Here is a 12,192-nt window from a genome sequence, read left to right as displayed (position 1 = left end):
GATGCACTTAAGAATTAATCAGCCAATAATAGCTATGGGAAAGCACGTAAGATTTTCGATAATGCAGCTATCCTATTATTAGTTAAGTATTTTTACTTAAAAAAATATTCTTTAGCGAGTTAAAAATATATAATAGTGGCGAATCGAATAAACAAAAAGTGATATAAAGTTAACAGACTGGCATAATTTAATATATTAAGTGCAGCAAATGGTTATACCACTTCAATCTGTACCCTTTTACTCTCTAGAGTTAAATATGAGTGGATAATATTATTGTTATTGTTATTATTATGATTTCACATCTCAAATCATTGAGAGGCGAGTTGAGCTCTATTATGCCACTTTCATTCACACTTTTATCATAAACTTCTATAGTTATGTTCAGCAAAAAGTTTTTTGTATGTACTTTTTATTTGTTGTTGTAAATTTTCTTTTCGCAGCAGCTTTTTAAAATCGGCAAGACTGATTTACCATATAGCGCTTCAGCTGCTAACCTCTATACAAAATCCTTCTTGGATTCTACACAAACAAATGTAGCCACATTGTGTCAGCAACACAATTGAGGTAATAAATTTGGCATTTGAAAATAAACAATAATTCCAAAATTTATTTGAAACCCCGAAAACATGGCAGTACACACAATATAAGCCACTTGCCAAGCGCAAGCAACCAGTGAACGCGCGAGCTAAATGTGTCGGCAATTATCGGAAATCAAATAAAAACAGATGCTGCGGCATTGTTTACTTGATGATGTGCTTTCTGGTGCGGCAATAATTCGGAATTACACGCATTACAACCAAACATAAACACTCAGAGAAACACGCATACATATGAGCATGGAAAAACTAGATTTACGCTGCGGCGCGTCGCTGCTCTCCTGTGGCTTCTGCCAACATATTGCTGTCTGCCACTACTACGACGCGTTGGCACTAATCCGCATAGCGTGGCATATTAATAAGCATCCCTACCAGCCAGGCCTAACCACTTTCCCCTCATGTTTCTTCAATTACTAACACCAACGCACACGTTTGGGTTATTTTGTTTTTGTATTCGTACGTGTGAGGGGAATAGTGGTTAAAAAACTCACAAGCAGCTATGCTGGCCTATGGCAAACTCACCACTTTTTTACCACTTTTTTGGGTTTAAAAAACTTCGGTTTAACCAGCTTTTTCACCACCTTTGGCTGGCAGGGATTGCTTGTAAAGCTCTCTGCCACACACACACACACATGGTGGGAAGCGCGTCGATTGATAGAAGAAGAAGCTGCGTCAAATAAGCCACGAGTAAACCTTAATGTTGTAAATATGTTTCTCTGCAGTTTCTTTCGTATGAAAATTTGATAAATTAGAAGAAAATTAGACAAGACGTAACCTACCAGCACATAATGGCGCGTGTCTGCAACAAATTAATGGACGGCATTTTTTCAACTTCTATTCACACAAACACACAGTCACTGGCACTAGAATAGTTACGCATACGCAGTTCGGAAGCAGCTCAAGAGCTTTTCTTCTCAATATTTAGCGGTCAATGGCACGCGTGGGCTTCTTCTTCTCACTTGCCTTGCTGCACACTTCTGCACACGCGCTCGTTTTTTCACTTTTTCCGATCGGCAAATCAATTAAGGAAATAATATTTACACAAACTTTTTGCACATTCCGCAGCCTCCGCTCGCAGCGCTAGCGAGATATCGCGATTTTGCGCTTATCACACGCTGTTCAATTCTTCAACACTTCACAGCAACCGATCGCTCACTTTGTCACTTTATATTTATTTATTTGTTGTTATTGTAATATTGAATTTGTTATTTTGCCTATGAGTGATTACAGATCGGCGCTCGTCGCACTTCACTTTGCTGCCGTCGTCGTTTTCTAAAGTTGTGGTTGTTAAGTGGGAAATAGTTAGTAAGTAAGTAAGTAACGAGTAGCGCCCGGCGTCCGTCCAACCAGTTCAGCCAACCAAACGGCCGAGTTAACGCGACAAAACTGATTTGAATTTGTTCGTTGCGAATTTTCTCATGCCATTACGCTGACGCTCTGGCTGGCCGGCCGAGAGCGTTCTGACGACATTTCATATGCCCCGCTACATGTGTGACGATGGGTGTGTGCGCCGTGTTTCTGTCTCAAATAGGCGCCTAATAAGGAGAGTAAATGAGCTAATAAATGTGAAGAAAATATGTATGTGATAAATGACAACAACAACAAACTAGCGAGGTGGTGTAAGATACGGTGGACACAAGGTGTTCGAATGCATTTAGCCCACTCTGCTACTAGTTGCACCCTTTTCGCGGGTAATATGAAACGTAACGTTTAAAATTTATTTGTGGGGAATGATTCCGTTAAGCCTAGAGCTTTAAGATCTTTCTGGACTTTATCTTCCTTGAATTTTATGTTTTTTTATTTCTTTGAGCTTTCAGCATCTTTTTTCGAATGGGGAGTCCAGGTTGTTTAGGACCAGATGTTCTTATAGTCTAAGTTTACGGGAAATTTTGATGACCGTACTTAGCTTGTTGTTGGACTTTTCTTCTTCTTCTTCTTGTTTTGAATATCTTCTATTTCGTTAATGTGGAAACCCTCTATATACAGTATTGTAATGATTAGTAAATGAGATTATGCAAGAGGAATCATAAAAGGGATTACCTCTCTCGATGTAAAGATGATGATTACATGATTACAACATTAAATTTTTTAAGTTTTATATTTTTAAGGTTCTTACTAATGTAAAAAAAATCGAAATGTTCTTTTTCTATTAACCGTTATTTACTAAGGGATTATTAAAAAGTCTGAACTCTTTTTAATTTTTGTGTGGCAACCCTAAGCATTATAAAACACCGCATTGATAACCTCCACATTTCACATTTCAACGCACATAATGAACGGGTACAAAAACACTTTATATTTGAATGTATTATTGTTGTTTTTGTTGCTGTTGTTGTTATTGTGTCTTAGTATTTGCTTACTTCAATTTGTCTACTTATTGCCTCATGCGCTCAGCGCTCGACTAATGATCGCTGTAGCTACAATTAAATGATTAAATGAGCGAGTAATAACAACACAACAACAACAATGAAAAAAAACAATATAACAACAAAATTATTAATAACAACAATTCAAGTGGAAACCGGCAACAAGTGAGCAACAGCTGACGATGATGCGGCAAAAACTAAAGCGAAACGTTTAATAAAAAACACAATTACACCAACAACAACAATAATGAAAACATAATAGAAAACAAAAACAATTATAAGAAACTAAGCATAAGCAAACAGATAAAGATAAGACGCGAGCGAGGGAGCGAGTGCTCTAATGAAAACAAAAGCCTAGATAAGAAATTCTCATTTTGTGGAGAGAGGTGGTTTGAGTAGTAACGGTACTTTGCAAGTGTGCGCGAATGCAGCCAAGTAAACATTTCCAAGTAAGAGCTAGAGGGTCGGCTTCCTGGAAAAGCGCAACCTTCAAATTATGGTCGTTTCTAGGCAAACCGTCGCTGGATTATGAATATTTGCACACTTCCTCCAACCCATCACCCCTAATACGGCACGCGTCCCCCAATGACAGTGTCACCTAACGTTGTGGATTTGCAGACCCCAGTAAAATGCGCAAATAAATGCTTTTTGCATATATAAATATGTATTTGTATTTACTGCACACACACACACATAGACACAGAGAGAGATGGTCGTACAAATGCAACGCTGTTGGCAACCAGCGCCGGACGACCCTAAAGCCTTGACGAAGGCTATCCGCAGCTGAATTAGTAGCCATTATTTTGCGACAGATAAACACCCGTTATACACTTACGTGCATACATATGTAGGCATATATGTAAGTCCTTGTAGTCTTCTAGTGGGATGACTACAGCCTGTCAATATCATATCCATGTATGAGTGCATTTGTATGAGTATGAATTCATGTCATGTCCGCTATTTATATATTTGCATTGACAATCTAATTCCACCAACAAATGCATTCTTCAATTACTGTGCACGCGTTGTTGCTAACTGTAAAGGAAATCGGAATGAGTATGTGTGTGTGCGTGGAATTATTGCAGTGTCCTAAGGAAACTGGAAAATTTCTTTGGTAACTTGAGTCGGCACATATTAAGTGAAATAGTATATAATATAATGAGGGAGTGTGCCTGTGTTTGTGTTTAGCAATAGGAGATAGACAGCATTATGAATAAGTGCTTGCTGCCGGCCATAATGTACATATTTACATTTAATTATTTTATGAATGGAGAGTCCACAAGAATGCAAATTTCCCAATTGATTGACAGCGCTGGGGATTTAGTTGGCATTGCATAGCAAATCTTCAGGAAGGGAAAATAAATAACAAGAATAATTACAGTTTCTTCCATGGCGGAGATTTGGTATTACTATCAACCCTCCTCCAAAAAAATAAATTAGTGTGTCATGATTACTCAGTTTGACTCATAATACTCAATCAATTGGAACATTTAATTTTATCAGAAGGAATAGTAGACATTTATAGAAATAGTTTAGTGTCGTAACAGTTATTCATAATCAATTATGATGAATAAAATACTTAATCTCGATTAAGAGCTCTTCATGACATAAAGTAAATAATTAAAGGACTCATTTTCACTTTTTATTATTCATTTATCTATTCAAAATCCTTAGAGTACTCACTGTTTATTTATACTGTGCATAGTGACCTAAAAGTGCTTCGATTATATGGATTTTAAATACTCAGTACTCACTATCTAATATTAATATGAGTTTATATAAAGTTTGAATACTTTTAAATATTATTTTTTTTATGTAAAGTATTTATAATTGTTCTAAAAAGTCTTCAGGTCGTCTTCAGAGTTCTCCATGAATATTTTATGTACTTATTCCCATAAGTGACACTGACTATAAAGCGCTCTACTCTAAAGATAAGGTCAAGTCAAAAAGTACGTCTAACGATATTGTGTTTCAAAAATGTTAACAAAGTCTTGCCGCATTCCGCCCTCTTAAGGAGAATCCTTTAGTTTTCCGTAAAGAAAAATATATAAAAGTAATGCTCTTTGTGGATAATATGCCTCGCCTTAATTCAATAGTTAGATTTTCTTCTAATAATTAAGATTTATTTATGGAAAATGAGCCCTCTATTTTGATGAAATTTAATTTCTAGAAGAAAAACTTTTTCGCACACTCATAGTTGAGACTGAGAAGTGTCTACTCATTTCTTGAGAGGTAAACAAATACATTCTCAAAAGTCTATTATATAATAATATATTAGTAATCATGGATTTTTACTATTTAATATTTCAATTATTACTTATTGCTATTTTTGCAAGTTTCTCCACTCTATTATTATGACAACATAAACATTTCACAACTGATAAACAACATGATTCTACAGGTCGTGAGCAATGCATTCTATTCGACTTCAATAATTTCTTTATTTTGCTTAAAGTAGTCTGTATGAGTCATCCATGGGTTTCCCACAATTAGCGACCGTTTTTTCTGATTAAACTAAATATATTATATATATTATAAAATTTCATATATATTATTAATTACTCATTTATGGCATACATGTCTTCAACATAAAAAATAAATAAGAGGAAGATCTAAAAGTCCATAAAATGCGATCAGTAGAAGGTTCTTTAAATTTCCTACTTTGACACTAGTAGGGTAGGGTAGGGTCAAGCCTCAAGGTTAAGTTATAGTATTCGAGTCTCGCTTCTAAAATCCGTTAAAGCACTTCGATTTTTGATTTTGATTATAACAAATTTTTGATTTTGATTATAACAACTCATTTTAAAATTAAATTAAAACAAGAAAGAGCTGAAAATATTATTCCTTTGAGTGAAAACAAAGACAATAAAGTCGTCTAAAAATATTCTATCAAATGTTGTAAAAGTCAAGTGTGTGTAAATAAATGTCAAGAAAATCAAGACACAATTTAATGCCACAAAATTCCGAGTCACAATAAGATTTATTAAATCCCACAACACTTGTGATAAGATAGTGAAGCACTCAAAACAACTGCAGCGGCGAGCGCCGAAAAGCAGCAAATGTCTTAAAGACACAGAACACAAAGAAAGAAACAAAACAACAACACCAAAAGTGAGAGCAAATTTTAAATTAACGAAAAAAAAATCACACTGATCCACACTGAAATCAATTTGAGTGCGAAAAGAGAGAGAGAGAGAGTGGGAAGAACACTCAATATTTCAAACAAAGGTTGGCACTTGATAAGGAGACGCTGATAAGCGCACAAAAGTGCAGTGATTTGCTCAGTGCCCAGTGTGTGACACCAAAGATTGATGGAAGAGAGAATGAGAGCGGCGCAACCGGATAACTCAGCGATTTGTGGGCGCGATAACTTGTTAAGTGAAGTTGGCTGTTAATTATAATTTAATTCTCTTCAAATGGGCCGTCTCGCGGCTTTTTGTAAAAAGTTTGGTGTTTTTGTTTCAAGTTTTCTTGCGGTGAGACATTTTTTAGCTTTGTGGTGGACGCTTGGACTTTGCCGTTACCGTTGCGCTTATCGCCCGAACGCTTTTGTTTTCACTTATTGCTTCATGAATTAATGAGAAAGAACGGAAATAAGAGGAAATTGAAATCGTAGTAGATTAAAAACAGGCAGGCAAGTAAGTAAAAATACATTGACAATCAAATGTAATGAAAATGGTTTTGGAGTATATTACGTTATAACCTGAAATATGGGAATTAAATTCATTGATATTTGCCTTCTGAAAAATGACGACGTTCGTAAGTGGCAAAGCACTCAAAATACTTCAAAATGATGCAAGATATTTTCGTAATATTAAAGAGTGCTTTTTTAGAGCTATACAATAATTATCTCAACCAAACCTCGAGAAAATTAATGAAATTGTCAATATTTTGGCTTTATAACTCTCCTCTTATTAACTTTAAAGCTTCCATTCATTATCATAAGCCTTTGTAGTAAGCACTCTTTATCTCTCTTTCTGATTGCTTCACCTTAAAACAGCATTGACGAATTTGCAATGAACAGGCAATGTTTGGGGGTTTCACCAAATTCAACGCCCAACGAAAGCTCATCATCGCGTGGAACAAAGGTTTGTGGGCTGACAGAACAAAGACTTTCGTCGGCACTGTGGGTTGAGTGAAAGAGACAGCGCGGGTGAGTGCGGTGTTCTGTTGTTCGAAAATAAATTCGTTAAAATCTATAAATAAGTATTTTCCCTGGAAATATGCCGTAAATTTATTTTTGAATTGTTGCGCCGAAAATGAGAGCAGAGCAGTTATGTTATTTACGTGACTTATGGTGTACCACGATACAACAAAAGCAACAAAGTGTAACAGATATTTTATTTAAAGCTGCAAATAACTTATTTTAAATTGTTTGCTAAAACTGACTTTTGGCTTTTGGCATTGTTGCATTTTATATTTCGGCGTTACGTAGGCTTACTTATATGCATACATACTCGTTTATTTATATCTTCATACGTTGGTTGTTAAGGTTAAATTTCCTGCTAAATTTAAACTTCCAGTTTTAACTTGCGGCGAAATTATTCACGAAATTTGTGAAGTAACTTATGGAAAAATATCAATTACGGAGGGGAATTACTTCTAATTTTTACTTATACATCTAAGAAGAAGAAATACTCTAATCCGAGCATGTGTTGCTTTTATTATTGTTTTCATTAATTAATCTATAGAAAATAAATCATTTAGTTGCATGGACAAATTATAAAATCATTTGAAAAACTAAGCGGAGTTTGAAACTAAAATTAATTAAAGCCAATTTTCAGAGAATGCTTTTAACTGCCGACTTTTAGTCCCAAAAACTTTTTAATGTCTTTTACGGCACTTTTTAGAAACACTTAATGAAATCACTTTCCTCATGTCTCTGACGGACCATTTAAAATAGTTGCAATGATGCTGAATGACCGTCATTCTCTCCGAATTAGAAACTAAAGTTGTTTTTGTGAGAGCTTGACCGCCGTCGCCTTTGTACCCTTTTCCTTACATATTGTTGTTTACATTCGATTACTGTTGATGGCATGGGATTTTAACTACCATTTTGCTTGACGACTGACCTCACATGTGTCACATTGACACATGCCGTTATGACAGCACAACAACAACAAGAGCGCACACACTAAGCGTTAAATAAACGAAAACAATATCCAAACAACCGGCGTTGAAGCCAGCAAGGACACTTGGTTCGTAATTTTTTTCGCCTCCGCCCACTGCGCAGCTGGCAGCATGACAATCGTCTTTTTATGCCGATGATGATGGCGCAACATCAAAAAGGCATCAACAGCAGCAGCAATTGTGCGCCAACATGACAGCTGTCACTGGGGACATGCATGTGCGGGACGGAGCTGCGCTAGAGGCTATGCTAGCTAATGACTCTGACAGCAGTGCGATGCCTCGGCGCCAGTACGAAAATAAACAAACCGAAAATAAATTATATTTTTAAATGAGAATTTTAATTCGTTAGTAATGTGGTGCTGGCCTCAGAGCTGGTGCTTAACGTGGCAAACGTGATCGCACGTAGAATGGCGCGCCGACACGTTCCGGAGTCACGTAAAGTGTAGTAAGCGGTCACCAGGTCGTATGGTTAATGTGCTCGATGGCCAGCAGCTGACTACAACATTTTTTGCCTCCATCTTTGTTGTTTTTGTTTTGTATTTACAACCTTATGCCTTTTAATTTCTGCTTGTTTTACACACTTAATTTTAATGAAATTCCAAGCGCTGGTCAACGCACGCGAGATGATGCTGCAGGTATTTGCACTCAGCCATCCACTAACGACAGGTCACCATCCGCCACCTCGAGAAGCGCTTTAAAGGCGGTGGTGCGACGGTGTGTCTGTTAATTTCGTGCAAAGCGTGTTTGTTGTCTTTGTGTCTTTGGCCGGGCACACATTTTAAGTAGACCGCCTGCTGGCTTGTTGGCTTTCGGCCTGCGTGCAGCCACAATGGCTTCCGTCGCCGTCCCTTGGCTTTTGGTCTCTGCTTTGTTTACACTCACCTGAGGTGATGAGTGGTGGTCCAGCTCGGCGGTTTAAATGCCCGAACTGGCTTCTTTTTAATTAAGTAGGCAGTCTTCTGCAAGCGCCTCTTTTTGCATGTGTATGTGTGTGTGAGCCTTTTGGGTTGCTGAGCCAAGGTGAGTCGACCTCAGACAGCATTGCTTTACCCTTATGGTTATTTAATGAGAATACTTGAATTTTAATGCGAAAGTAATTAAAAATGTGGTTTCAATTATGTAGTTTTCATTGATGTGTGCTCGAAGTAATTAATTCCATGGATGTGTGTGTCGGGTTTATTCCAAGAAACCATTGAGGTGGAATATACCCTAAGTATAAGCTGCTAAGCAGTGTTTTGTGGACTATTTTGCAAATTAATAAGATAATGTGTGTAAAAAGCTCTATTCATGGTTGAAGGTTATAAAGAAATTTTGAAAGCTGTTTTTCATTGTAAGATTCGCCAATAATTTTTTATTCCATAACTACTTCCAATAATCTTATTTAAATCAAGTCAAAATTTGAGATTCTTCAAGAACTGTGATAAGATATCGGTATAATATGGTTTAAATTCTAATATTTATTGAAGCCCATTGTAGCTCAGTTGATGTTTAAAGAAGCTTTGAGAGTTTGGTTATTCTTTAAAGAAAAATACATCTCTCACTTCTAACGAAATCTCGTACTTGTTCAAACACTTTACATAAATATCGTAGACTTGTAAAGCTATGCCTCATGACACTCCAGCTCTGCAGATAACAATGAATTTAGAAATAAGATTGGAATGCCTTTCTGTGTATTTGCGTGTGTGTGTTTGTGCAAAATATATATGAGAATTTCGCTGACAATCGAACGGCGCCTCCTTTGAGTCTGGAGCAGCACACACATGAGAACATTCAAATAAAAGCGTTTGGAATTAGCAGCAATGTAGAGGCTCAAGCGCCAATAACCTTGGCAGTGACATTAAGAAGAAACTGGCAAAGCAAAAGAGAGCAGCTAAACAGTGAGAATGTATATAAATGATTTCAATACATTACAGTATAGCAACAGCTTAGAAGAGAAAGGCTAAGCTATGGGCTTTGGAGAGGCTTTCTAAGTATTGTCACTCATACGCCGTGTGCACCCTTCGACTTGGCTCCACTGGCGTGCTGCTTTGGCGCTTGCCAGAAGCTCCATGAGTGCACCGAAGGCAAAGACAATGTCAATGCCAAGTAGCTAGCTGGGTTAGTAGTTGCAATGCAGCAGCGCAATCGATATTCAATTTGTATGTAGAGATAGTTGATGTGCGGTGGTATGGAGCATATGTACGGACATGAAGATTTCCAAGGTTTAAAATTTTTTAGTGCAAAAATTTAATAAAAGTGTATTTATAAATGACAGAGAATAAATGTTTCCTTCAAATAAATACCGCTTTGAAGCACACTTTTTCTGGCAAGAACCTTTGATTGACTTTGAATTTCATTCCAACGAAATTTGCAGTGCAAATATCCCCTTCTAACATAATACTTTGTGCTTTGGATTGCATAATTGTGCGCTTTTTTCGAATATTCCAAGTTATTTAACTTAAGTTCTCTTCATATTTATTCAGGCGATAACTATCAACGCGCACTCTTTTGCATGGATTTGTCGCAAAATTTGCATAAAATCGTGCGTTTCAGAACTGAAGCGTGAGCGATATAAAAACTGTTATGTAAATTTTGCACGAAAGCAGCAGCGAAAGCAGTTAGTTGCCGAGGATTTCTTCAAAAATGAAATAATAAATGTAAATTAATAAAAGAGAGAGATTGCGTCGTGGACTAGGTGCTGGAGGTTGGCAAAGAAGGGCGCCATGTAGTATTCCGTTAGTTTCTATTAGAAAGCAAATGAGAAGTTAGGATTGAGAAATCTACAAGGTCAGTTGGTAGCAACAGAGTTGAGGAAACCCCAAAAGCTCATATACATATACATATACATTTATAGTAATTTCGTTGTCACCCTGCCAGCCAGGCCTAACCACTTTCCCCTCATGTTTCTTCAATTACTAACACCAACGTACACGTTTGGGTTGTTTTGTTTTTGTATTCGTACGTGTGAGGGGAATAGTGGTTAAAAAACTCACAAGCAGCTAAGCTGGCCTATGGCAAACTCACCACTTTTTTACCACTTTTGTGGGTTTAAAAAACTTCGGTTTAACCAGCTTTTTCACCACCTTTGGCTGGCAGGGCAACACATTCCACACTAACTAACACACATACATATCTATCGCGTGATCCGTGAACAATTGCTAAGTCGTCAAAGGTTAGCCAAGCAATGAGGAAGCAGTGAAAACACACTATTTAACCACGATTCTGCACTCGAGAAATATGAGTTCATTGCCTTGAATGTGAATGAAGCGCAAGTGCTGACGAGTGGCTTTATTACATTTTTTCTCCTCGCAAAAATCACAACACAAGCACAAAGCAAAGCCAAGCAATAACTAGCTGACAAAGAACTAACGCCGAGACCCTGAAAAGGACGAGGTCAAAGACACAAGCTCCAAGTGGAGAGACATGGCCGTGCGGCAGGAGTATGTGCGCTGTCGCCGGGCACGTCACACTGTCTGTTGCTGAGCGGGCGCTAACTGTCACGAGAGCGCCGTTAAATGCTGTTACTTGCCGCCGGCTAATAGGTGAGTTCACGCGACTTGTCAAAATGGCGAAAATTGCTGCCAATTAATGTGTGTATTATGCATCGACTGCCGCATAAATTAAATAACGGACAGTTTTCAGCGGCAATTAGTGAATGCTGCTGATGAATATGAAATGTGGAAAATAGATTTAAAATTTTCAATAACAGTAAATTGTAACATTCTGGATTCAGTCAGTTTAATACTGATTTTTTAACAATTTGTCAGTTATATGAGTTTAATTGGTGCCCAATTTGTCATAGCGAAATAATAAATTCATTGCATTAAACACGCCAAAAATAAGTTACATACATACATACATACATTTGAGCTAATTAATTTTCCCGCATAAAGACTGAAATAATATCTTTATATAATTTTTGAATGAATATTTCATTAAAAGCTGAAACTCTTTTGGCGTCGAAATGTAGGCAACGTATTTTTCTCAAGGCTTTATTGCACAGAGAATGTACCATATTTCATGTGAAGTTTGCGAAGAAGTTATTGCGTGATATTTTTAAATTTTAGACAGATTAGGAAATGCTTAAAAACTCATAGATAACATATGGATAACTTTTGAAG

The 12,192-nt window shown here is 37.0% G+C and overlaps 1 protein-coding gene across 5 annotated transcripts in view; it reads right to left on the bottom strand.

Annotated features, from left to right (window-relative positions):
• Window positions 1–12,192, bottom strand: part of LOC105219296 (adenylate cyclase type 9) — a 163,193-nt gene that overhangs the window by 19,536 nt on the left and 131,465 nt on the right. Inside the window, exon 1 of one of the 5 annotated variants that reach the window (XM_054231222.1) lies at window positions 1,376–2,428. The exons of the other annotated variants lie outside the window; for them this stretch is intronic. The gene's annotated coding sequence lies outside the window, so the exon portion shown is untranslated. Of the gene's footprint in view, window positions 1–1,375; window positions 2,429–12,192 lie in introns of those variants that run through there. 5 annotated transcript variants of the gene reach the window in all.

This window comes from Zeugodacus cucurbitae, chromosome 5 (assembly GCF_028554725.1).
Source record: "Zeugodacus cucurbitae isolate PBARC_wt_2022May chromosome 5, idZeuCucr1.2, whole genome shotgun sequence".
Classification (NCBI taxonomy): Eukaryota; Metazoa; Arthropoda; class Insecta; order Diptera; family Tephritidae; genus Zeugodacus; species Zeugodacus cucurbitae.
This window is presented reverse-complemented; position numbering and strand designations above follow the sequence as displayed.